The sequence below is a fragment of the Gopherus flavomarginatus genome, unplaced genomic scaffold, assembly GCF_025201925.1.
Source record: "Gopherus flavomarginatus isolate rGopFla2 unplaced genomic scaffold, rGopFla2.mat.asm mat_scaffold_37_arrow_ctg1, whole genome shotgun sequence".
NCBI lineage: Eukaryota > Metazoa > Chordata > Testudines > Testudinidae > Gopherus > Gopherus flavomarginatus.
In genome coordinates this window covers 3,532,192-3,558,796 of record NW_026115070.1, presented here as the reverse complement: position 1 = coordinate 3,558,796, position 26,605 = coordinate 3,532,192, and the positions used below count along the sequence as shown (strand labels likewise).

General features: G+C 49.8%; 1 long non-coding RNA gene across 1 annotated transcript in view; it reads right to left on the bottom strand.

Annotated features, from left to right (window-relative positions):
• Positions 1–16,903, bottom strand: part of LOC127042374 (uncharacterized) — a 174,786-nt gene extending 157,883 nt beyond the window's left edge. The window contains exon 1 of the long non-coding RNA XR_007771918.1: positions 16,280–16,903. This is a non-coding gene — a long non-coding RNA (uncharacterized LOC127042374). The remainder of the gene's footprint in view (positions 1–16,279) is intronic.
• Between the last annotated feature and the right edge of the window lie 9,702 nt (positions 16,904–26,605).

Sequence of the window (26,605 nt, the reverse complement as noted above, 5' to 3'; positions counted from 1 at the left end):
CGGCAGAGCTTGGAGGCACAAGCAGGACCCCACAATCAAGTCCTTCTAGGGGTTCAGGAAACTTAGTTCCCAGTTTGGGAATCCCTGAATTCCAACCACCCAGACCAAAACCGAAACTGAACTAACCCAACTCCCTCCAGCTGGCCATTTGCTGTGTCCAGCTTCCCGGGCAAAGGTGCTGACCCCTCCCCCCGCCTAGCTCAGGTTACAGGCTGAGCACGTGTCCGGTCCTAAAGTCACCCCCTGCTCTCCCATCCCCCACACAGACAGTCCCTACTCCATCACAGTAATGCACAGAGCATTTTCTGCATGGAGCAACAGTGACACCATGTGGCCACGCACGGTAACGCACAGAACGTTTCCCATATGGAGCAACTGTGACACCGTGTGGCCAGGCAGGGTAATGCACAGAGCATTTCCCACATGGAGCAACATTGACGCCTTGTGACCACACCAGCTAATGGACAGAGCATTTCCTGCATGGAGCAACAGTGACACCATGTGGCCATGCAGGGAAATGCCCAGAGCATTTCCTGGATGGAGCAACAGTGATACCATGTGGCCACGCAGGGTAATGCACAGAGCATTTCTCTTAGAGGGGAACAGTGACAACATGTGGCCATGCAGGGTAATGCACAGAGCATCACGCCTATGTAGAGGCTGTAGAGATCCCTGGGGGGCTTAGGGGTCGTGGGGGGCACAGATAGCTACGACCAGGCTGGAGACATTCTGGTGGGCATTAGGGGCTTCATGAGGGGCACAAATATCTACGTCAGGGCTGGAGAGGTCCCTGGATGGCTTAGGGGGTTGTGGTGAGCATAGATACATACGTCCACGCTGCAGGGGTACCAGAGGGACTTAGGGGTTGTCATGTATTGTGGTGGAATCTGGCCCTGCACCCCTCTTCCTGGGACACTCAGTGACTCAGCCAGCCAGTAAAACAGAAGGTTTTTTTGGCCAACAGGAATGAAGGATACAGCAGGGCTTTTGGGCACAACCAGGACCCCTAAATCGAGTCCTTCTGGGGGTTCAGGAAGCTTAGTTTCCAGTTTGGGATTCCCTGAATTCCAACAACCCAGCTCCAAACCAAAACTGAACTAACTCCCTCCAGCCAGCCCCTTCCTTTATTCAGCTTCCTGGGCAAAGGTGCTGACCCCCTCCCCGCTGCCTAGCTTAAGTTACAGGCTTAGGTCCTGTCCCTCACCTAAAGTCACCCGCTGCTCTCCCATCCCCCACACAGACAGTCCCCACTCCATCACAGTAATGCCCAGAGCATTTCGCGCATGGAGCAACAGTAACACTGTGTGGCCATGCAGGGTAATGCCCAGAGCATTTCCCCCGTGGAGCAACAGTGACACCATGTGGCCACACAGGGTAATGCACAGAGCATTTCCTGCATGGAGCAAGAGTGACACCGTGTGGCCATGCAGGGTAATGCACAGAGCATTTCCCGCATGAAGGAACATTGATACTTTGTGACCACACCAGGTAATGGACAGAGCATTTCCTGCATGGAGCAACAGTGACACCATCTGGCCATGCAGGGAAATGCACAGAGCATTTCCTGGATGGAGCAACAGTGATTCCATGTGGCCACGCAGAGTAATGCACAGAGCATTTCTCTCATAGAGGAACAGTGACAATATGTGGCCATGCAGGGTAATGCACAGAGCATCACGCCTATGTAGAGGCTGTAGAGATCCCTGGGGGACTTAGGGGTCATGGGGGGCACAGATAGCTACGTCCAGGCTGGAGACATTCTGGTGGGCATTAGGAGCTTCATGAGGGGCACAAATATCTACGTCAGGGCTGGAGAGGTCCCTGGATGGCTTAGGGGGTTGTGGTGAGCATAGATACATACGTCCATGCTGTAGTGGTCCCTGGGGGTTTAAGGAGTTGGTAAGGGTCACAGAAACCTACGTATGGTCTGGAGGGGTCCCTGGGGGACTTAAGGGTTTGTGGTTGCGCAGATACCTACGTGCCGGTTGGAGGGGGCCCTGGGGAGCTTAGGGGGTTTGTGTGGCGTACACATAGCTATAACCAGGCTGGTGGGGGCCCTATGGGTCTTAGAAGGCTGGTGGGGGGCAGAGATACCTATGTAGGGACTGGAGAAGTCCTGGGGAGGGCTTTGGGGGTTCCTGGAAGTCACAAATATCTACGTCCAGGCTGGAGGAGTTCTGGGGGTATTAGGGAGTTGTGCGGGGGCACAGATACCTATATCGAGGCTGTAGGGGTCCTGGGGTTGCTTTGGGGAATTTTGGGGTACAGATACCTACTTCCATGCTGTAGGGGTCGCTGGGAGGATCAGTGGGTTCGTGAGGGTGCACAGATATCTACGTCCGGTCTATAGGGATCCTGGGGGGGGCTTAGGGGTTTGTAAGGGGCACAGATACATTCATCCAGGCAAGAGGGGTCCTAGGGACCTTAGGGGGTTCATGCTGGGCACAGATACCTGCGTCTAGGCTGGAGGGGTTTTGGGGGTCTTAGGAGGGTTGTGTGGGCACAGTTACCTATGTCGATGCTGGAGGGGTCCTGTCATGTCTTAGCAGATTCGTGGGGTCAGAGATACCTACATCTAGGCTGGAGGGGTTCCGGGGGGATTAGGTGTGTTGGGGGGGGGAACAGATACCTACATCCTGATGGTAGGTGGCCCTGGGTAGCTTAGGCGGTTTTTGTCGGTCACAGATACAAACATCCATGCTGTAGGGGTCCCGAGGGACTTTGTGGGGCTCTAGGGGTCACAGATACCTACCTACAGTCTGGAAGGTTCCTGTGGGTATTAAGGGGTGTGTGGGGCATACAGATGCCTACATCTGGGCTTGTGGGTTCCCTGGGGGGCTTAGAGGTTTGTGGAGAGCACAGACACCATTATCCAGGCTAGATGGGTTCTGGTGAGATTAGGGGGTTGTGGGGGGCACAGATACCTATGTAAGCAGAAGCAGGATGAACTCTACCCTCACATCTGGTGGTGAATTATGGCAAGTGTGGAAAAGGATTTCAGGGTCTGATCATGTTTGCATAGACACACTCACCGTGCGTGACACGGCCACGGCAGCCTGGGATGGTTACTTTGGCAGCTATGGTATCCCCAGTTTATTTGTTGTTGGGGTGTGAGATGTGGAGTGTTGTCACCCTGATTGTGTGGATGAGGAACTGTGAAACAGCTTTGAGACAGGGATTCTCACCATCAGTTGAGTGGCACTCACTAGACAAGGGAGTGGGCTCCTTGGGTGAGCTAGAGTCACCAATTGCACTTTTTTTCTTTTAACAGTTGAATAGCAGTGTTGATTTTTTATTCTCTTAAAAGTTGAATTTCTAGGTTCTTGAGCTGAAATCACTGAAAAGATGTGTTAGCTTGTGGGGGACTCTGAAACTGTATTGCAGAACACAGTAATTGGCAGACAGGAGCAGTTTGTGGGAGCGTCCCACGGAGTGAGGTGAGTCTAGCAGTTTTGGGGGACAGCTGGAGCAGAACACAGATCGGCTGGCAGAGCAGCTGGTGGACCGAGCTGAGCAGTTTGTGGGGAAGGCAAAAGCAGAATCCCATGGAGAGGCAGAGCAGTCAGCAGTGGACCACATAAGGTGCCCCTTTCTACTCAGGCTGGCAGGGGGAAAAACCCTGCAGATAGACTCTTGAAGTCTGGGGTTGCGCAACTGTGGGTGATTTTGGGGTTGCTGGACTCTTGAAACGTTGGAGATATTGGACTTTGGAGCCTTGGGGTGATTTGGGGATTGCTGGACTCATGAGCCCAGGGAAAAGGACACGGCCTAGTTGAGGTGTTTTCCCAATTTAATGCTATGTTGTTAATCTCACGTTATTAAACATTTTCTGCTACACCCAGACTCTGTGCTTGCGAGAGGGGAAGTATTGCCTCTTTGAGGCACCTAGGAGTGCGTATGTAAAATTTTTCCATGTCACTGGGTGGGGGCTCGAGCTGGTTAGCATTACATTGTAGGCAAGGGACCCCTATGTATTGAACCCAGTCCTTGCTGCTATCAGTTCAGCCTGGCAGAAGGGTTCCACCTACGTCCATGCTCAAGGGGTCCCTGGGGGGCTTAGGGAGTTCGTGGGGGGCACAGATATCTAGGTCCAGGCTGTAGGGGGTCGGGGGGAAGCTCAGGAGTTTGGTGGGGGGCACAGATACCTACGTCCAGGCTGCAGGGGTCCCAGAGGGACTTAGGGGGTGTCACATAGTGTGGTGGAATCTGGCCATGCACCCCTCTTCCTGGGACACACAGTGACTCAGCCAGCCAGTAAAACAGAAGGTTTTTTTGGCCAACAGGAATGAAGGATACAGCAGGGCTTTTGGGCACAACCAGGACCCCTCAATCGAGTCCTTCTGGGGGTTCAGGAAGCTTAGTTCCCAGTTTGGGATTCCCTGAATTCCAACAACCCAGCTCCAAACCAAAACTGAACTAACTCCCTCCAGCCAGCCCCTTCCTTTATTCAGCTTCCTGGGCAAAGGTGCTGACCCCCTCCCCGCTGCCTAGCTTAAGTTACAGGCTGCCTAGCTTAAGTCACTGGGGTTTCAGATACATCCAGGCTGGATGTGTCCCGAGGAGCTTAGGGGGTTTGTGGGGTGCTCAGACACCTGTGTCCAGGGTGTAGGGATCCCTGGGAGGTTAGAGGTTCGTGGGTGTCACAGATAGGGACTTCCAGGCTGAAGGGGTCGCTGGGACGTTTAGGGGGTTTGTGGGAGTACAGATACCTACGTCCAGGCTAAAGGGGTAATGGGGGTGCTTAGGGAATCGGAGCGGACACAGATACCTACGTCCAGGGTCTAGGGGTCCCGAGGGGATTGGGGGTTGAGGGGGGAACAGATGCCTACGTCCTAGCTGAAGGGGTCCTGGGTGGTTTAGGAGGTTCGTTGGAGTCACAGATACCTAAGTCCAGGCTGTAGGGGTTCCTGGGGTATTCGGGGATTTCTGGGGGTCACAGATACCTACGTTCAGACTGGAAGGGTTCCAGAGGGCTTAGGAGATTTATAGGGGGACAGATACCAAGATCCTGGCTGTAGGGGTTCCCGTGGGGATTAGGTGGTTTATGGGGGGCACAGATTACTCATAGACTCATAGACTCTAGGACTGGAAGGGACCTCGAGAGGTCATCGAGTCCAGTCCCCTGCCCTCATGGCAGGACCAAATACTGTCTAGACCATCCCTAATAGACATTTATCTAACCTACTCTTAAATATCTCCAGAGATGGAGATTCCACAACTTCCCTAGGCAATCTATTCCAGTGTTTAACTACCCTGACAGTTAGGAACTTTTTCCTAATGTCCAACCTAAATCTCCCTTGCTGCAGTTTAAGACCATTGCTTCTTGTTCTATCATTGGAGGCTAAGGTGAACAAGTTTTCTCCCTCCTCCTGATGACACCTTTTTAGATACCTGAAAACTGCTATCATGTCCCCTCTCAGTCTTCTCTTTTCCAAACTAAACAAACCCAATTCCTTCAGCCTTCCTTCATAGGTCATGTTCTCAAGACCTTTAATCATTCTTGTTGCTCTTCTCTGGACCCTCTCCAATTTCTCCACATCTTTCTTGAAATGTGGTGCCCAGAACTGGACACAATACTCCAGTTGAGGCCTAACCAGCGCAGAGTAAAGCGGAAGAATGACTTCTCGTGTCTTGTTTACAACACACCTGTTAATGCATCCCAGAATCACGTTTGCTTTTTTTGCAACAGTATCACACTGTTGACTCATATTAAGCTTGTGGTCCACTACGACCCCTAGATCTCTTTCTGCCATACTCCTTCCTAGACAGTCTCTTGGGCCACCGTGAGGGAGACTTTTCCAGGGGGACCCAATTTGGCCAGGGGCCCCCGGGACCCCGACAGCCTGGATGTAGGGTTATGTGCGACCACAGCCCCTCTATGTACCCCAGGAACATCTACAGCCAGGACATTGGTATCTGTGCCCCCCGAACCCACAAAGCCCCCCAGGGACCTTTACAGCCAGTATGTTGGTATCTGTGCCCCCATAAATCTCCTAAGCGCTCCAGGACCCCTCCAGTCTGCATGTAGGTATCTGTGACCCCCATAATTCTCCTAAGACCTCTGGGACCCCTCTAGTCTGCACGTAGGTATCTGTGACCCCCAGAAATCCCTGAATGCCCCAGGAACCCCTACAGCCTGGACTTAGGTATCTGTGACTCCAACGAACCTCCTAAACCACCCAAGACACCTCCAGCTATGACGTAGGTATCTGTTCCCCCCTCAACCCCCAATCCCCTCGGGACCCCTAGACCCTGGACGTAGGTATCTGTGTCAGCCCCGATCCCTTAAGCACTCCCATTACCCCTTCAGCCTGGACGGAACTACCTGTGACCCCCACGAACCCCCTAAGCCCCCAGGGAACCCTACAGCCTGGACACAGGTGTCTGAGCACCGCACGAACCCCCTAAGCTCCTCGGGACACATCCAGCCTGGATGTATCTGAGCCCCCAGTGAACCGCCTCATCTCCTCGGGACACCGACAGCCTGTACCTAGGTATCTGGGCCCCCTACAAACCCCCTATAACCCCCAGGACCCATCCAGACTAGATGTAGGTATCTGTACCCCCACAGCCCCCCTGGGACTCCTACAGCCTGGAGGTTCGTATCTGTGCCCCCCATGAAACCCCAACCCCCCCTGCCCCCTCCAGCCTGGACATAAGTATCTGTGCACCCCATGAACCCATAAGCACCTGTAGGGACCCCTACAGCATGGACTTAGGTATCTGGGGCCCCCCAAAACCCCCTAAGACCACCAGGGACCACTACAGCCTAGAGATAAGTATCTGTGCCCCCTGAACCCCATAAGCCCCCCCTGGATCCCTCCAGCCTGGATTTAGGTATCTGTGCCCCCTACGAACCCGCTAAGCTCCCCAGGGACCCTCCAGCCTGGACGGAGGTATCTGTGCCCCCCCACAATCCCTAAGTGCCGAGACACCCCTCCAGCCTGGAGGTAGGTATCTTTGCCGAACACAAACTGCCTAAGCCCCCCACCATTGGGAACCCTCCAGCCTGGATCTAGGTATCTGTGCCCCCCCAACACACTAATTCCCCCTGGAAGCCCTATTGCCTGGACTTAGGTATCGCTACCCCCCACAAACCCCCTAAGCCTCCCAGGGACCCCTACAGCCTAGACGTATGTATCTGTACCCCTCAGAAAACCCCTAATCCACCCGGGGACCCCTACAGCATGGACTTAGGTATCTGTGCCCCCCAGGAACCCCCTAAACCCCCCAGGAACCACTCCAACCTGGACATAGTTATCTGTGCCTCCCAAAAAAACCCTAAGCCCCCCAGGGACCCCTAGATCCTGGAGATAGGTATCTCTGCTGTCCACAAAAATTCCTTATACTCCCTGGAACCTCTCCAGCCTGGACGTATATAGCTGTGCCCCCCACAACCCCCCTAAGCCCCCCGGGACCCCTCCAGCCTGGATGTAGGTATCTGTGCCCCCCTAAAGCCCTAAGCCCCCCCAGAATGCCTATAGCCTGGACGTAGGTATCTGTGTCCCCTACAATACCACTAAGCCCCCTCAGGGAACCCTCCAGGACAAACATAGGTATCTGTGCCCCTCACCAAGTTCCTAAACCCCCAGGGATCACTGTGCTCACCACAACCTCTAAGCCGTCCAGGGACCTCTCCAGCCCGGACGTAGATATTGGTGTCCTCCAGGAAGCCCTTAATCCCCACCAGGACCTCTACAGCCTGGACGCAAGTTCCTATGCCTCCCACAACCCCCCTAACTCCCCCAGAGTCCCGACCATCCTGGACGTAGGTATCTGTGACCCTACGAACCCCCTTAAACCCCCCAGAATGCCTCCAGCCTGGACGTAGCTATCTGTACCTCCCATGACCCCTAAGCCCCCAGGGATCTCTACAGCCTCTACGTAGTTGTGATGCTCTGTGCATTACCCTGAGTGGCCACACAGTGTCACTGTTGCTCCATGCAGGAAATGCTCTGTGCATTACCCTGCGTGGCCACATGGTCTCACTGTTGTTCCATGCGGGAAATGCTCTGGGCATTACTGTGATGGAGTGGGGACTGTCTGTGTGGGGGATGGGAGAGCAGGGGGTGACTTTAGGTGAGGGACAGGACCTAAGCCTGTAACTCGAGCTAGGCAGGGCTGAGAGAGTGAGCACCTTTGCCCGGGAAGCTGGACACAGGAAGGGGTCGGCTGGAGGGAGTTAGTTCAGTTTTGGTTTGGAGCTGGGTAGTTGGAATTCAGAGAATCCCAAACTGGGAACTAAGCTTCCTGAACCCCCAGAAGGACTCGAGGGAGTTAGTTCAGTTTTGGTTTAGAATTCCTTGGTGCAAAAACACCGTGAAACTCCCCTTTCTTCTTCACAGAGGGCTTCAACACCCCTTTTCTCACTCAGGCTCACAACTGCCCAGAATTCGAGAACTGTCCCTGTTCCCATTGGACAAATGGGAGGAGCCTGAGGTACAGAGAAGGGAGGAGACCTACCCAAGGGCCTACACAGCAAGGCGGTGGCAGAGCCAGAAAGAGAAGCCGCCAGTCAGACTCCTGTTCTAACAGACAACAAATCCCCCCAGAGGCAGGGATAGAGCTCAGGAACTGCGATGGTGGGAAAATTTCATTCCAACCGTTTCTGTCCAAATATCCCATTCAGACTAAACCAGTTTGTTTCTCAGAATCATAACAAGTGAGATGGAAGTTCTTTGCAAAAAGATTTTGTTGCAAAATAAAAGCATCTCCTGTTTGTCACAGTGTGTTAAATTGTGTCATCACACACAAGGAGGAGACACTTAGATCTTGAAAATTAGATAAGATGCTTCAGTCTGAGCTAAGTCATTGCTGCTCTTAAGAATTCCAAAATAAAAAAATACAAATAAAAAAGACTGTTTCAGCTAATCTATTATGTCATAATCTGCTCTGAGTAAACGTGATGGGACACCTCATATTATGCACTACTCTTAGTCACACTCTCCAATGGATCCCCATCCTCCACCCACCATGAGGTAGGTAAGAGTGGATCATTATTATCCCTACCTGAAAGCACACCATGGCCGTTTCACTTCTCCTGCCTCCCCTAGACCTTGGACGTAGGTATCTGTGTCAGCCCCGATCCCTTAAGAACTCCCATTACCCCATCAGCCTGGACGTAACTACCTGTGACCCCCACGAACCCCCTAAGCCCCCAGGGTTCCCTACAGCCTGGACACAGGTGTCTGAGCACCCCACAAACCCCCTAAGCTCCTCGGGACACATCCAGCCCTAAGCCCCCTGAGACCACTAGAGTATGGAGATAGATATCTCTGCCATCCGCAAAAACCCCTAATCCTCTCCGGAACCTCTCCAGCCTGGATGTACATATCTGTGCCCCTCCCCACAAACCACCTAAGCCCCCCGGGACCCCTCCAGCCTGGATGTAGGTATCTGTGCCCCCCTAAAGCCCTAAGCCCCCCCAGAATGCCTATAGCCTGGACGTAGGTATCTGTGTCTCCTACAGTACCACTAAGCCCCCTCCCCAGGGACCCCTCCAGGACATACATATGTATCTGTGCCCCTCACCAAGTCCCTATACCCCCAGGGATCACTGTGTTCACCACAACCCCCTAAGCGTCCAGGGACCCCTTCAGCCTGGACGTAGATATTGCTGTCCTCCAGGAAGCCTTTAATCCCCACCAGGACCTCTACAGCCTGGACGCAAGTACCTATGCCCCTCACAACCCCCCTAACTCTCCCAGGGTCCCGCCCATACTGGATGTAGATACTTGTGACCCTACGAACCCCCGTAAGCCCTCGAGGGATCTCTACAGCCTCCACGTAGGTGCGATGCTCTGTGCATTACCCTGTGTGGCCACATGGTGTCACTGTTGCTCAACGCAGGAAATGCACTGTGCATTACCCTGCATGACCATATGGTGTCACTGTTGCTCCATGCAGGAAATGCTCTGTGCATTACCCTCTGTGGCCACACGGTGTCACTGTTGCTCCATGCGGAGAAATGCTCTGTGCATTACCCTGCGTGACCACATGGTGTCACTGTTGCTCCATGCAGGAAATGCTCTGTGTATTAGCCTAAGTGGCCACACGGTGCCACTGTTGCTCCATGCATGAAAATGCTCTGTGTATTACCCTGCGTGGCCACACGATGCCACTGTTGCTCCATGCAGGAAATGTTCTGTGTATTAGCCTGCGTGGCCACACGGTGCCACTGTTGCTCCATGCACGGAAATGCTCTTTGCATTACCCTGCGTGACCACATGGTGTCAGTGTTGCTCCATGCAGGAAATGTTCTGTGCATTACCCTGCATGGCCACACGGTGTCAATCTTGCTCCATGCAGGAAATGCTCTGTGCATTATCCTGTGTGGCCACATGGTGTCACTGTTGCTCCACGGGGGAAATGCTCTGGGCATTACCCTGCATGGCCACACAGAGTTACTGTTGCTCCATGCGCGAAATGCTCTGGGCATTACTGTGATGGAGTGGGGACTGTCTGTGTGGGGGATGGGAGAGCAGCGGGTGACTTTAGGTGAGGGACAGGACCTAAGCCTGTAACTTAAGCTAGGCAGCTGGGAGGGGGTCAGCACCTTTGCCCAGGAAGCTGAATAAAGGAAGGGACTGGCTGGAGGGAATTAGTTCAGTTTTGGTTTGGAGCTGGGTTGTTGGAATTCAGGGAATCCCAAACTGGGAACTAAGCTTCCTGAACCCCCAGAAGGACTCGATTGAGGGGTCCTGGTTGTGCCCAAAAGCCCTGCTGTATCCTTCGTTCCTGTTGGCCAAAAAAACCTTCTGTTTTACTGGCTGGCTGAGTCACTGTGTGTCCCAGGAAGAGGGGTGCATGGCCAGATTCCACCACAGTACGTGACACCCACTAAGTCCCTCTGGGACCCCTGCAGCCTGGACGTAGGTATCTGTGCCCCCCACCAAACTCCTGAGCCCCCCCGACCCCCTACAGCCTGGACCTAGATATCTGTGCCCCCCACGAACTCCCTAAGCCCCCCAGGGACCCCTTGAGCCTGGACGTAGGTGGAACCCTTCTGCCAGGCTCAACTGATAGCAGCAAGGACTGGGTTCAATACATAGGGGTCCCTTGCCTACAATGTAATGCAAACCAGCTCGAGTCCCCACCCAGTGACATGGGAAAATTTTACATACGCACTCCTAGGTGCCTCAAAGAGGCAATACTTCCCCTCTCGCAAGCACAGAGTCTGGGTGTAGCAGAAAATGTTTAATAACGTGAGATTAACAACATAGCATTAAATTGGGAAAACACCTCAACTAGGCCGTGTCCTTTTCCTTGGGCTCATGAGTCCAGCAATCCCCAAATCACCCCAAGGCTCCAAAGTCCAATATCTCCAACGTTTCAAGAGTCCAGCAACCCCAAAATCACCCACAGTTGCGCAACCCCAGACTTCAAGAGTCTATCTGCAGGGTTTTTCCCCCTGCCAGCCTGAGTAGAAAGGGACACCTTATGTGGTCCACTGCTGACTGCTCTGCCTCTTCATGGGATTCTGCTTTTGCCTTCCCCACAAACTGCTCAGCTCGGTCTACCAGCTGCTCTGCCAGCCGACCTGTGTTCTGCTCCAGCTATCCCCCAAAACTGCTAGATTCATCTCATTCCATGGGACACTCCCACAAACTGCTCCTGTCTGTCAACTATTGTGTTCTGCAATACAGTTTCAGAGTCCCCCACAAGCTAATACATCTTTTCAGTGATTTCATCTCAAGAACCTAAAAATTCAACTTTTAAGAGAATAAAAAATCAACACTGCTATTCAACTGTTAAAAGAAAAAAAGTGCAATTGGTGACTCTAGCTCACCCAAGGAGCCCACTCCCTTGTCTAGTGAGTGCCACTCAACTGATGGTGAGAATCCCTGTCTCAAAGCTGTTTCACAGTTCCTCATCCACACAATCAGGGTGACAACACTCCACATCTCACACCCCAACAACAAATAAACTGGGGATACCATAGCTGCCAAAGTAACCATCCCAGGCTGCCGTGGCCGTGTCACGCACGGTGAGTGTGTCTATGCAAACATGATCAGACCCTGAAATTCTTTTCCACACTTGCCATAATTCACCACCAGATGTGAGGGTAGAGTTCATCCTGCTTCTGTTTACATAGGTATCTGTGCGCCCCACAACCCCCTAATCCCACCAGAACCCATCTAGCCTGGATAATGGTATCTGTGCTCTCCACAAACCTCTAAGCTCCCCAGGGAACCCACAAGCCCAGATGTAGGCATCTGTATGCCCCACACACCCCTTAATACCCACAGGAACCTTCCAGACTGTAGGTAGGTATCTGTGACCCCTAGAGCCCCACAAAGTCCCTCGGGACCCCTACAGCATGGATGTTTGTATCTGTGACCGACAAAAACCGCCTAAGCTACCCAGGGCCACCTACCATCAGGATGTAGGTATCTGTTCCCCTCCTCAAACACACCTAATCCCCCCGGAACCCCTCCAGCCTAGATGTAGGTATCTCTGACCCCACGAATCGGCTAAGACATGACAGGACCCCTCCAGCATCGACATAGGTAACTGTGCCCACACAACCCTCCTAAGACCCCCAAAACCCCTCCAGCCTAGACGCAGGTATCTGTGCCCAGCATGAACCCACTAAGGTCCCTAGGACCCCTCTTGCCTGGATGAATGTATCTGTGCCCCTTACAAACCCCTAAGCCCCCCCCAGGATCCCTATAGACCGGACGTAGATATCTGTGCACCCTCACGAACCCACTGATCCTCCCAGCGACCCCTACAGCATGGAAGTAGGTATCTGTACCCCAAAATTCCCCAAAGCAACCCCAGGACCCCTACAGCCTCGATATAGGTATCTGTGCCCCCGCACAACTCCCTAATACCCCCAGAACTCCTCCAGCCTGGACGTAGATATTTGTGACTTCCAGGAACCCCCAAAGCCCTCCCCAGGACTTCTCCAGTCCCTACATAGGTATCTCTGCCCCCCACCAGCCTTCTAAGACCCATAGGGCCCCCACCAGCCTGGTTATAGCTATGTGTACGCCACACAAACCCCCTAAGCTCCCCAGGGCCCCCTCCAACCGGTAGGTAGGTATCTGCGCAACCACAAACCCTTAAGTCCCCCAGGTACCCCTCCAGACCATACTTAGGTTTCTGTGACCCTTACCAACTCCTTAAACCCCCAGGGACCACTACAGCATGGACGTATGTATCTATGCTCACCACAACCCCCTAAGCCATCCAGGGACCTCTCCAGCCCTGACGTAGATATTTGTGCCCCTCATGAAGCCCCTAATGCCCACCAGAATGTCTCCAGCCTGGACGTAGCTAACTGTGCCCCCCACGACCCATAAGCCCCCCAGGGATCTCTACAGCCTCTACATAGGCGTGATGCTCTGTGCATTACCCTGCATGGCCACATGTTGTCACTGTTCCTCTATGAGGGAAATGCTCTGTGCATTACCCTGCGTGGCCACATGGAATCACTGTTGCTCCATCCAGGAAATGCTCTGGGCATTTCCCTGCATGGCCACATGGTGTCACTGTTGCTCCATGCAGGAAATGCTCTGTCCATTAGCTGGTGTGGTCACAAGGCGTCAATGTTGCTCCATGTGGGAAATGCTCTGTGCATTACCCTGCCTGGCCACACGGTGTCACAGTTGCTCCATATGGGAAACGTTCTGTGCGTTACCGTGCGTGGCCACATGGTGTCACTGTTGCTCCATGCAGGAAATGCTCTGTCCATTACCTGGTGTGGTCACATGGTGTCACTGTTGCTCCATGCGGGAAATGCTCTGTGCATTACTGTGATGGAGTAGGGACTGTCTGTGTGGGGGATGGGAGAGCAGGGGGTGACTTTAGGACCGGACACGTGCTCAGCCTGTAACCTGAGCTAGGCGCGGGGAGGGGTCAGCACCTTTGCCCGGGAAGCTGGACACAGCAAATGGCCAGCTGGAGGGAGTTGGGTTAGTTCAATTTTGGTTTTGGTCTGGGTGGTTGGAATTCAGGGATTCCAAAACTGGGAACTAAGTTTCCTGAACCCCTAGAAGGACTTGTTTGTGGGGTCCTGCTTGTGCCTCCAAGCTCTGCTGTATCCTTCGCTCCTGTTGTCCAATAAACCTTCTGTTTTACTGGCTGGCTGAGAGTCACTGTGAGTCCCAGGAAGAGGGGTGCAGGACCGGACTCCCCCACACTCCGTGACAGACCCTAAGCCCCTCCGAGACCCCTGCAGCCTGGACGTAGGTATCTGTGCCTCCGACCAAACACCTAAGACACTCAGAGATCCCTCGAGCCTGAACTTAGGTATCTGTGCCCCCCACAAACCCCCTAAGCCCCCGAGGGACCTATACAGTCAGAACATTGGTATCTGTTCCCCATATAGACTCCATAAGCCCCTTGCGACACTCCAGTGTGCACGTAGGTATATGTGCCCCTCAGAAACCCTCTAAGCCCCCAGGAACCCTTTACAGCCTGGACATAGGTATTTGCACTCCCACAACCCCCCTAACCCCCCCTCCCGGGACATCTACAATCTGGACGTAGATATCTGTGCCCCTCACGAAACCTCGAACCCCCCCTGGGAACGATACAGCCTGGACATACGTATCTGTGCCCACTCGAACCCCTAAAACTCACTGGTACCCCTACAGCCTGGACATCATAGGTGTCTTTGGCCCCCACAAATCCCCTAAGACTCCCAGGATGCCTCCAGCCTGGACGTAGGTATCTTTCCCCCCACTAACCCCCTAAGCCCCCCTGGTAACCCTACAGCCTGGATGTAGGAATATGTGCCCCCCACGAACCCTCTAAGCCCCCATGGGACCCTAGAGCATGGAGATTGGTATCTGTGTCCCCCCAAACTCTCTAAGCCCCTCAGGGACCGCTATGGCCTGGACATAGGTATCTGTGCACCCCAAGGCCCCTAAGATCCCCCGGACCTCTGCAGCCTGGCTGTAGGTGTGACGGTGCTGCCCGTGGGAGCCAGCTCAGCTCACTCAATCAGAGTGAATTGCAAACAAAACAGGGCAGACAAATCCCAAACGCTGCTGGTTATTTCAATACTTAGATTTACCAAGCCAGCACAAAACAGCTTCTGTAGTACCTCACTGGTTACTTAGAAATTTAAACCACGCAGTTCCCAGCCTCAGGCCTCCGTCCAGACACACCTGTTAGATATGATGATGATTCCTGAAAATCTTACTTCATCATATAAAAGAAAAGATTCTTCCGATCCCAAAGGATCAGCCACATAACCAGGTTCAATTATAACTTAGATTTTACCTAAAATACATGCTATAGCCAATTCTTATTAACTAAGCTAAAATTTATTAGAAAAGAAAAGAGAGAGAGTGAGTGTTGGTTAAAAGATTAATAGACATATAGACTTGAATTCAATTTTTGAGGTTCAGATACAAAGTAGAGATGAGCTTGTAGTTGCCAAAAGTCCTTTTAGAAATAGTCCATAGGTTATAATCCACTGTCCATATTCAGGGTGGCTCCAGTCAATGACTGGGGATCTCAATCCTTGTGGCTTAAGGTTTCCCCCTCTTGAAACCCAAAGCAGATCTGAGATGAAGAAGGATCGTGTCCCAGGTTCTTAAACATTTCCAGCAGCCTTTCAGCCTGAGAAAACAATAGGCTTAACTCTTCTTCCAAACATCCTGGCAATTAGTACATCCATTAAACAGTTCAGATACAGATTACCACAACCTTCAAAGAGACACAGACAATAATACTATTTCACTCAAGTATCATCATAAATGTTAATATTCTTTTTTTGCTCTTTGAATTAAAACTATAGCAATAGACAAGACTTCTTTGCTGACATCACAAGACCTGAGCAAACACCTCCCCTTCTACCTCTAACACTGCAGACTTGCATTTCAAAGCTCTGTTCATTTACATATCTTGTTAACCAGTTTTTAAGGTTCACCCACGGGGCAGGTCAGTTGGTGAGGTGAGTTAATTAACTCTTTCTGGCCCTGTCACCTTTCAATCAGATATTAGATTATACTTATGTCAGGGACTCTAACCCAGACGGCAAAGTTCGTTGTCTGACCGCGAGAGAGACAGGCAACACCAGCAAGGTCCGATCAAAAGCTCTTTATTGACAAGTGCACGCATCAATAGAGAGCAGCTCGTCTCCAGAGAGAACCAGCCTGCTCTTTACATCTTAGTATAAGCCTATGTAGACAGTTCCGTCGCGTCATAAATTATTCACTGGAGCAACCCACCCCCTTCTTCTAACAACTAGAAACTAGACACCTTTAGTATACATGCATGCCTAAAGTTAGAAATGTAGGGGAGTTAAAAACAAACAAAGAACAAAACCAGGGAGCGAAAACAAGGAGGCTGGGAAACTAGGACTCTTATCAGTTCTTCGAAGGAGCTGCCCGAACACAGCACATCTGGTACTATGCCAGGAATGCAGCTTCTCTCTTATCTCACTTTTTCCCAGCGCTTGTGAGACATGCTGCTGCTTCTCAGTGTTTTCCACTCAGGGATTACCCACAAACCTCTGTTAGCCTGACTCTGGTCAGGTTGGCATACCTGGTTTTGTCTGCTATATCTTTATTCAGGCCTAACAATCCCCCCTTTGTCCCTAGAGGACCATAATGGGACTCTTGGGACACATATCCATTTAACAATTGTACGGGGGAGGCTAGTAAACCATGACCCAAGGTCTGAGTGGAGGTCCTTAAAACTAAAAGTGTGATCAAGAGATATAGCATGGAAAACAACAGCAACATTCTTAATAGCTTGTAAATCTTTGTCAATTAAGCCAGAGTGATTAACAGCAAAGCAACATTTTTCCCCAATGCGAGCACAAGCCCTTCTCTAATTCAGCATTCATGGCATTTAGCACACGTCTATTTTGCAAAGTTACTTCTGCTACTTCATCAGTCTTTCGTTGCAACTTTTGGAAAGCGTCTATTAATGCATTAGCTGTTTTTTTTCGAGCTCTGCAGAAATATTTACAACTGCTCTCTTGAGCTTAGCCACCCACAATCCAGGAATGACTGCACGGACAAAAAAGTGGAATCCTGTTTGTCTGACAACTAAGGGATTGGGGCACTGACTATAAATCAGTTAGGTATACCAAGTGGTCTAATTTCCCAGATGTTTCGGTGAATAATCCAGTCCCATGTGCATCCTCCCCATGGACCCGTCAGGATTCGGTATGTGGAAGCCCACACCCCCCAGTCCAAATGCTTGGAAGGAGCACTGTAAATGTTTACACTTCCACCCAGAAAGTCTTTAGTATATCTCCATGACCACAGATCAGATGGTACTCCTGATGTGTCTGTAAGGGCAGTGGGCCAAGTCTGGTACTCAAGATCACTCCAAATGGCCATCAGCTGGTCATTCAGGAAATTCTGAATCTCCAAACATACTAGATCCCACTGCAATGCCTTCCCAGCCTCAGTGATATTTAATACCATCTTTCCTTGGTGTAGTACTATATTACATTTGTTATTTAACTATTTTCAGGCACTTTTAAAAGGCATTGACATTAATAGCATAGGAGGGGGTTACATTATTAGTCACTGGAATGGTTTCAATACAGGTAAAATTTCCAGTGGCAGAACAAACTCTTCGGGTACTTGTTATTTAAAATCCAATTAGAGAGAGCAATACATGCTGAAGAATTTATCCACAACACAGGGCACAGCCTGTAGAATAAACCCCAAAATCCAATCAATACCACATTCCCAAGCATGGGTCCCACAAATTTTTTCTGCCAGTGTACAATTCTTTGTTTCTTCACCGGGGTCAGTTCTTAATGTCCTTTCTAGTCAGGAATTCCTGGACTTTAGCAATTTCAGTGGAGTGAGTGTTCCTTCTTCTTTCCCAAAACAGTCTTGGTGCAGCATCATATAGGGGAGAGGTTACTAGCACATCACCCTGTAATGGTTTTGCTTTTTCTAGAAAAATTCAAAGGCACAGTAGATCTGTCAGTGGATAAGGGAGAGGCTACTAGCACTTCACCTTGTACTTTTTCCCTACTGTCCAGAAGGCACAGTGGAGCTAGAAGGTGAAATAGGCTAATCATCAGTAGGAGAATTCTCCCAATGTGGAGGGGTCTTTTTGCAGTGAGAATCTTGGGTCCAAGCAGTCAGTCTTTGGTACTTCACAGCGGTGTTGGTTGTCATCAGGACTTAAGGGCCTTTCCAGCATGGAGCCAAGGCAGTCTTTCGTTGGTGGACCTTTACATCAATCCCGTCTCCTGGTTCCAAGGAGTGGCAGGGCTGCTAGGGTCTTTGGGTAGCGCTTCCTTACCTGTGAGAAAAAAAACTTAACACATTTCATTAGTGCCTGGCAGTGTTTTTCAGATCTCATAGCTGCATGGGCAAATTCAAGCCCTCCTTTTCCTGGCTGTTAACCAAGTCTTAACTGTGAGCAGTGTCCTTGAATGGAGTCAGTGTCTTATCTATAGCCTGAGCTTGCTATTTTATTTTATTTTATTTTATTTTTTCAGTTAATTCATTCTGTTCTTTGTGCTTCTTCCCTTCTTGGCTTCTTTTAACCTGCAAAGGAAACTTTCACTTTTTACTTATACACCTTTTTCCCAACAATGAACACCTACACATTGTCATTATACAGTACATTAGTCTTATTATTTAATATGCCACACACACCCTTTTACTAAAATAACCTTATTACAGAGCTTTCGAGCAACAAGCCAGGACAAGCACACTCACTTTGAGGAGTTCACTCAATACAACCTCTAGTCCAATAGCCTTCCACCATCCCCAGCCCTCTGGCTAGAAATCTGAGGTAGCCAGAAAGATCCCATGTACAATATGGGGAGTGGGTTAACTTTTCATGTCCTTGCTTTCAAAGACTGTTGGTATGCAAATTTTAACAACAATTTTTGCAATTAACAATTTGACCAATAAAGTTTCTTTTCCTTACTTAAGGAAATGCATTAGACTTTAGTATATCACATTCTCCTGATTTACCTAAACACTTTGTATTCCAAGTTGAACAAAACAAGTATCTGCATTTTAATTTAAATTTTTTGTTTGCTTTTAAACTAGATTATTTTATAAAAATATTAAACACAAAAATTCCGGCCACAAGACAAACACCGCAAGACAGAACATAGAACACAAAACATAATTTCTATTGTGCCAGTAAATGCATGGTACGTGGAATGCTGTTTAGCTGGCATCAGTTTTCTCTGATTATCTGAAAGACAAAAAAACAGAGGTCTACCCCTTCTGGGCAGACAATCATTGCTTAAAATAGACAAATACCCTTGTTGATTTCAGGAAAAACAGAGGAATTATCCCATATTTTATGTGTTTCATAGGCAGCCCAGGTTTCAGTGGCTCCTACCTTATCAGTTAGATAATTTGCATGAATACAGATGCTTTCTGGCTTGCTTTTTACTTTTAACTCTTGCTTTCAAACACTGAAAGAAAACATCACTACTTATAGTGCCCTTACAGCCTAATAAAATTTCAATTACATAGCACTATATACATTCTTCAGCTAATTTAACTAAATTCTAAATGATTGCAATTAACAATTTCTTTGCCTCAATTTATTTACAAACATTTCAAAGACACCAAGAACTTTCCTCTTCAGCATTTTTGCAAAGTTCAACTGCTGTTTCCTCCAGCAACTACAGAGTTAACTTCTCACTCTCCCTTAAATCACTTGCTTGTCTCCCAACAGCCACTTTTATCAACTCAAATCACCATTCCAAGTAAGTTCTGGGTATTTGAAATCCCCATGCTTACACTTACTTACTCCTTCCTTCCACTACACCCTTAAAGTTTTCCAACCTGTTTTCCAATCTCTCTGTCTGTTGCCTGCCCGCCTGGGCCCGATCCTGCTTTTCTCACTGAACCGTCCCTTCCATAGGCACCAACTTCTTCCACTACCAGTTTAGCTAGGAGGGTGGGCTTCTCAACTAGCCCCCAACCCCTCCTGGTCTCTTCCCTTAAACATTCTTACTCACAAGACTACCCGAGTCCTCCTTCATGAGGCTTGCCACCTAGACGAAGACACATGGCCCATTGGGCAAAGGCCATTTACTTAACATATAATTTGAAGGACTACTCTTAGAGGGTTTACCCAGAGACTCATTCATCTGTTTGACACTTAAACAGAAAAGAGAATTACACAGAGAGCAGAGGGAATTACAGTCTAAGCCAGACTTTCCCACTTCTATACACTGACCGCTACAGGGGACAGGACAGAAGGATCTCAATTTAACCTCAGAGCAGTCTCGCACACATGGCTTCCACTCCGAGGAATTACGAACAAGAGGTTCAGTTCCACCCACACTCCTAACACCCAAGTGAACAGAGAAAAAAAAACAACAACAGTAACTGGTTAAATAGAACAGAACCAGAACCAAATAGTGTTTCCTTATCCTATTAGGACTCACTTTTACTCATGCAGTTCTCAGCATATAACACCAACAGTACCAAGCAAAGCAAACACAAAATAACAAGGGTAAAACAAATAGATGGTGTAAATTCTGCAGGGCTCCCCCCTTCTTAATTGCTCACCAAACTGTGACAAATTTCTGTTACCAATCTATCCCTCATGTCAGATGATCAGGCTGACACTACAGGATCGTTGGGGGAAGATAAAGAAAACACACCATATAACTGAATTTTAAAGCTTCATTAATAAAATAATAAAACAACAACGGAGAGTGTTGGGAACGCTCCCACATCACTCAGGAAAATATTAATGCCCCAAGCCCGAAGCTCCTTTCATACTTACACACGTACGTCCAGACTGGCCACTTCTGTGTATAATGTTCAGAGGAGGGGGAGAGGTGGAAGGGAGATTATCCTGTATACAGCTTGTCCAGAATTTCCAACATGCTTCTGCTCTTGGGAGGGCTGTTCTTTTACACCCTGGAATCTCCTGCGGCGTCTCTTTCAGAGATTCCAGTCCAGGTCGGCTGCCTGTGGCTTCTTTGGTGTCACCAAGCCACACCGACTCCAGGGTCACAAAGGCACACTGTTGGATCTTACTGGACAGTTAAGCTTTGCAAATGTAATTTCAGTTCTGTAACTTGTATTTCCTTTGCTTCGCCTCTGTCTATATTTTTTCCTTCACAGCCAGCTGGGGCCGAAAGCAGCCCCTCCCTGCACCAAGCACAGTCCGCGCCGATTCCTGACCCTGAACGCAGAGCACCCCCCTCCTTCCATCCCGGGGCCAAGATGATTTTTAAATTAACCCGTTCCTTATGTCTTTTTCTTTCTTTTTCTCTTTCCCATTAAACATTCTAGTCGCAATGCTAACTACTTCAGACAAACTTTTCCCTTGCGTACCATCTGGATGCTTTCTAAATCTTTTTGCAATATCCTTTGCACATTGTGACATGAAAACCATTTTAACCATCTCCTTTCCATGATCAGTTTCAGGATTTAAATTCCCATGCTTTTTAACTTCACAAATCAGTCGAGCACAAAAGTCAGAGAGGTGCTTATCTGGATGCTGAACACAAGCAGTCACCTTGCTCCAATTTGGAGTAGCCTCCCCTGCATCTCTAATACCATTCAAAACAGCTTTTAAAAATCCATCCAACTTTGTCTTTTGAGCTGGATTATTGGGATTCCAGTTAGGGTCAGTAATTAGCCAAGGTGCATTCAAATGAGCTGCAGATTTTTCTTTTACTTTTTGTCTTTCATCTTCTGTCATGAGAGTATCTAATAACTGATTTACATTTGCCCAAGTGGGCACATGAGTGAAAAAGATTGTGCAGAACATTCTTTCCACTGCCTCAGGATTGTCTCATAAGTGAGGCATAGTGCACTGCCAGTTAAACAAATTTGAAGTTGCAAACAGGGTATGGGTAAAACCATCTCATGTTCCCCAGCAACCAGTAGAACCAGATAAGTTCTCAATGAGGCTTGTAATATCAGAGGTGTCTCAGAAACATTCTCTCTCATGGAGTTAAGTAACCTAGTGGGGGTCCACAAGGGCAAGGACAAGGGCTGCTGTAATATTGGGGGTGTTTGAAAAGCAGTCCCTGACCAAGTTTGCAAAAGGCTGGCTGGAGGCTGCACAGAGGGGGTGAGGCTGCCCGATTCCTCTGAAGATGAGGGAACATCACTCTGAGATCCCCCTTGATACTCCTCTGTCCCTGAACTGTCCCTAACCTGCTTTTGAATCCTTGCACTCCATCAGACGGGGAAGAAGAGGAACAAAATTGTCCTCCTCCCGGTGCGGCTCTGGTGCATATGGTGGGTGATTTTTTTACAAGAGCTCTCCATACAAACAGCTTCAAAAGCTACCCATCCCTCTATGGGTTTATAATTATACCATACAAACAAGTAATCCATTTGTCTCGGCCTAAGATCAACCAAAATATCCCTTAAGGAGTTCCTCCTATCTGTGGAAAAGGTTTCACCCACCGGCCAGTCTCTAGTTGGGGACAAATGAAAGGTAAATGATGGCCATTGGATCCAACACAGATTTCTCATCTTAAATTTAACTAGATCAGCTGTCTCAGAAATCTCTTTCCAATCTCTTAAGTATCAGAGACAACGGGGCATCCCCCGGGCACTTACTGCCAACTTGTCTCATTTTAATGAAGGGACTCTAACCCCTCTTCATGAAGGGACTCTAACCCCTCCTCCCCGGGTCGAGGTAAAGGGACTCTAACCCCCACCTCCCCGCGTCGAGCGCTCGCTTACCTCTCCAGGGACTTGAACACCTGGACTGAAACTCAAACCCAGGCTGGGACTCTAACCCAGACAACTTGGATCCTGTGCAAACCTGGACTGGGACTCTAACCCAGACCTGGACTGGGACTCTTACCCAGACCTAAGTAGTCAGGGACTCTAACCCCGACAACCTGGACCCTACTCAATGGGTAGGTGGACGTTGCTGGATTTCCAAGAGTTTCAGCTGGTTCACAGAACACGCCTTATCGCCAACGCAGAGATCAGATCACCAGGCAAGTCTCCTCTAAACTGGAGGATGCGCGCTGCGTTGCCTCAGGGTCCGATCCCCCGCCGGAGAGTCAGACGGGTCCCAGCGGAGTCGCCAAAGATGTCAGGGACTCTAACCCAGACGGCAAAGTTGATTGTCTGACCGCGAGAGAGACAGGCAACACCAGCAAGGTCCGATCAAAAGCTCTTTATTGACAAGTGCACGCATCAATAGAGAGCAGCTCGTCTCCAGAGAGAACCAGCCTGCTCTTTACATCTTAGTACAAGCCTATATAGACAGTTCCGTCGCGTCATAAATTATTCACTGGAGCAACCCACCCCCTTCTTCTAACAACTAGAAACTAGACACCTTTAGTATACATGCATGCCTAAAGTTAGAAATGTAGGGGAGTTAAAAACAAACAAAGAACAAAACCAGGGAGCGAAAACAAGGAGGCTGGGAAACTAGGACTCTTATCAGTTCTTGGAAGGAGCTGCCCGAACACAGCACATCTGGTACTATGCCAGGAATGCAGCTTCTCTCTTATCTCACTTTTTCCCAGCGCTTGTGAGACATGCTGCCGCTTCTCAGTGTTTTCCACTCAGGGATTACCCACAAACCTCTGTTAGCCTGACTTTGGTCAGGTTGGCATACCTGGTTTTGTCTGCTATATCTTTATTCAGGCCTAACAATTATAATGTCACAGTCTCGGTGAATTGACTGCTGCAGCTCCCCGTAGACTCTGCCTGCGCCTCTCACCGAGCTGGAGTACAGCAGGCGAGGGGAGAGCACTCAATGTATTGCATCTACACTAGGCGCGATATATCAACCCCCGCTGGATCGATCGCTGCCCACCGATTCGGCAGGTGGTATAGACATACCCCGAGTATCTGGTGATCGGAGCTGGACCCCCGAGGGGGACACATTGAAGGAACTCAGGGGTTAAGGTGCCTCTATTGTCAACTGTCAGGGCTGCTGTGGCTCAGAGGAGGGTGCTTGACTGCCTGGCAGGCTTAGGCGCCGCAAGCCTTGGAGGTGGGAGAAGTGAAGCGGCCACGGCGTGCTCGGGGTGCTCGTGCTCGGAGCAGGGGTGAGCTCGGGCGAGGGGGGTGCCGCAGGGCAGAGCAGGAGAGTTGCCACAAGAGGGGAGCCTCAGGGTGGAGGGGGGAGCTGCCACGGGTGGGGCGCCTCAGGGCAGGGGTGCGGGGGGGGGAGGGTGCAAGGTGGAAGTTTCGCCTAGGGCATGAAACTTCCTTGCACCGGCCCTGCTCGCAGCCAGCCCTGCACCCCCTGCCCTGCCCTGCCGGCAGTCAGCCTCCGTCTCCAGCCAGCCCTGCACCTTCTGCTTTGCCTGCACCAGCCGCATCCTCCCTGCCCTGTCTCCAGCCAACCCCTGATGCACCCCCCTGCCTGAAGCCAGCCAGCCACGCAGCCCTTGCCCTGCCTGAAGCCAGACCCTACCTCCAGCCAACCCCACATCCACTGGTGCCCTGCACTTCCCAGGGCAGTAACCCTGCACATCTGCTTCAATGAGGGGGGCAGGGAGCAGCTGGGACCCACACATGTGCACACCCTAGGGTGACCAGACAGCAAGTGTGAAAAATCGGGATGGCGTGGGGGGTAATAGGATCCTAGATAAGACCCCAAAATTCGGACTGTCCCTATAAAATTGGGACATCTGGTCACCACAGCACACCCCCAGGACTCCTGAGTTCCATTGCTGGGTTTCCTATTGGTTCCTCTGCTGGTTGTTTTCCTTTTTCTGGAGACTTTGGGCAAGTTGCTCCCCACTCTCGGGCTCTGTCCCCAGCAGTCAAATGGGGATTTCATACCTTCCCGCTATTGGAAAGTGCTGGGAGAATCCACCAGCAAAAGCTGCTCTGACAGTGCTAAGCAGCATCTGACCATTCAAGGTCGGAGCTCACTGCCCAGGAGGAGTGCTTGGCTCTGGGGTTTTGCTTCAGCCCAGTGTAGAGAGAGAGCCCTAACCATGGAGTTTGGCTCAAGAAGACCAAGTCTCCAATTTGTTAAAGGTGTTCTGAATTTCAATCCTGTGCTCCAAAGTGCTTGGTGTCAGTTGTAAACTTTAGGAGCATGCTCTCCACTCCATTTTCCAAATCATTCATGAAAATATAGAATAGTACCTGACACCGGACTGATCCCTGCCAGACCCACTAGGTTCACCCTCCCCGTTGGGCAGCTAAACATGGAGAAGGGCTCCTGGAGTCTTGGCTTTCAACCAGCTCTGCACCCACATTACACTGATTGCAGCTGGACTACATTTCCCTCGTTTGCTTCTGAGAATGTCCTATGGGACTGTGTCGAAAGCCTTAGTAACACCAAGCTAGACCCCATCTATTGTTTACTCACCTCTACCAGGCCCAGAACCCTGCCAAAGAAGGAAAGAGGATTGGCTTGGAATGATTTGTTCTTGACAATTCCACGCTCACTAGTCATAAGAACCAAATCATCCTGTAGGTGCTGCTGACAAACTGAGTGTTTAAGAATGTATTGCAGGATCTCTCCAGCTATGGCAGTCAGGCTAGCTAGTCTGTAAGTCCCAGAGGTCTTTTTGTTCCCCTTTGAAAGATAGGTCCTGTCTTGTTCATGGATGGGAAGATGTTCTTTTTCAGGGGTCTCAGACGAGAACTGGGGCACAACACCTGGTTTGTTAAGGCCACAAAAACGGAGGCAGGAACCTCTTCTCTGCTGCTGGCAAAGAACCACAGGTACCTAAAAGATAGGGACTCACATCTTTGAATGGGCTTTAAAAAGGCAGTGGTTAATAAGTTTGGCCCCGACCATTTCTTGTTTCCACAGACTAGACATTTTAGCAAACTTTAGAATTCCTTGGTGCTAAACACTGTGAAACTCCCCTTTCTCCTTCACAGAGGGCTTTAATACCCCTTATCTCACTTGGGCTCTAAACTGCTCATAGTTCGAGAACTGTTCCTGTACCGATTGGACAGATGGGAGAAGGGAAGTGACCTACCCAAGGCCTACACAACAAGGCGATGGCAGAGCCAGAAAGAGAAGCAACCAGTTCTGACTCCTGTTCTAACAGATGAAAACACCCCAGAGCCCAGGAATCGAGATGGTGGGAAAATTTCATTCAAACCGTTTCTGTCCGAAAATCCCATTTAGACTAAACCAGTTTGTTTCTCAAAATCATAACAAGTGGGATGAAAGATCTTTGCAAAAATATTTTGTTGCAAAACAAAAGCATCTCCTCTTTGTCAGAGTGTGTTAAATTGTCTCCTCGCACACAAAGAGGAGACACTTACATCTCAACCATTAGATAAGATGCTTCAATCTGAGCTAAGTCGTTGCTACTATTAACAATTTCAAAATAAAAAAATACAAATAAAATAGACGATTTCAGCTAATCTATTATGTCATAATCTGGGAAACTTCATATTATGCACTACTTCTAGTGACACTCCCAAATGGATCCGCATCCTTCACCCACCATGAGGTAGGTAAGAGCGGATCATTATTATCCCTACTTGAAAGAGGGAGAAGCTCAGGCTGAGAAAGGAGAATTGACTTGTCTTAGGTCACACAGCCCGTCAGAGGCAGTGTTGGGAATAGGACCGAAGAGCCCTGTTTTTCAAACAAACCATCGGATCTTGAATTTCAGACATTGAATGACCTGAATACTGTGCTCTCAGATGAGCTCCAGACCAACAACAGTGACAGTAATTATTCAGCAAGTATTTGAGGAGAACTGCAATATTAGAGG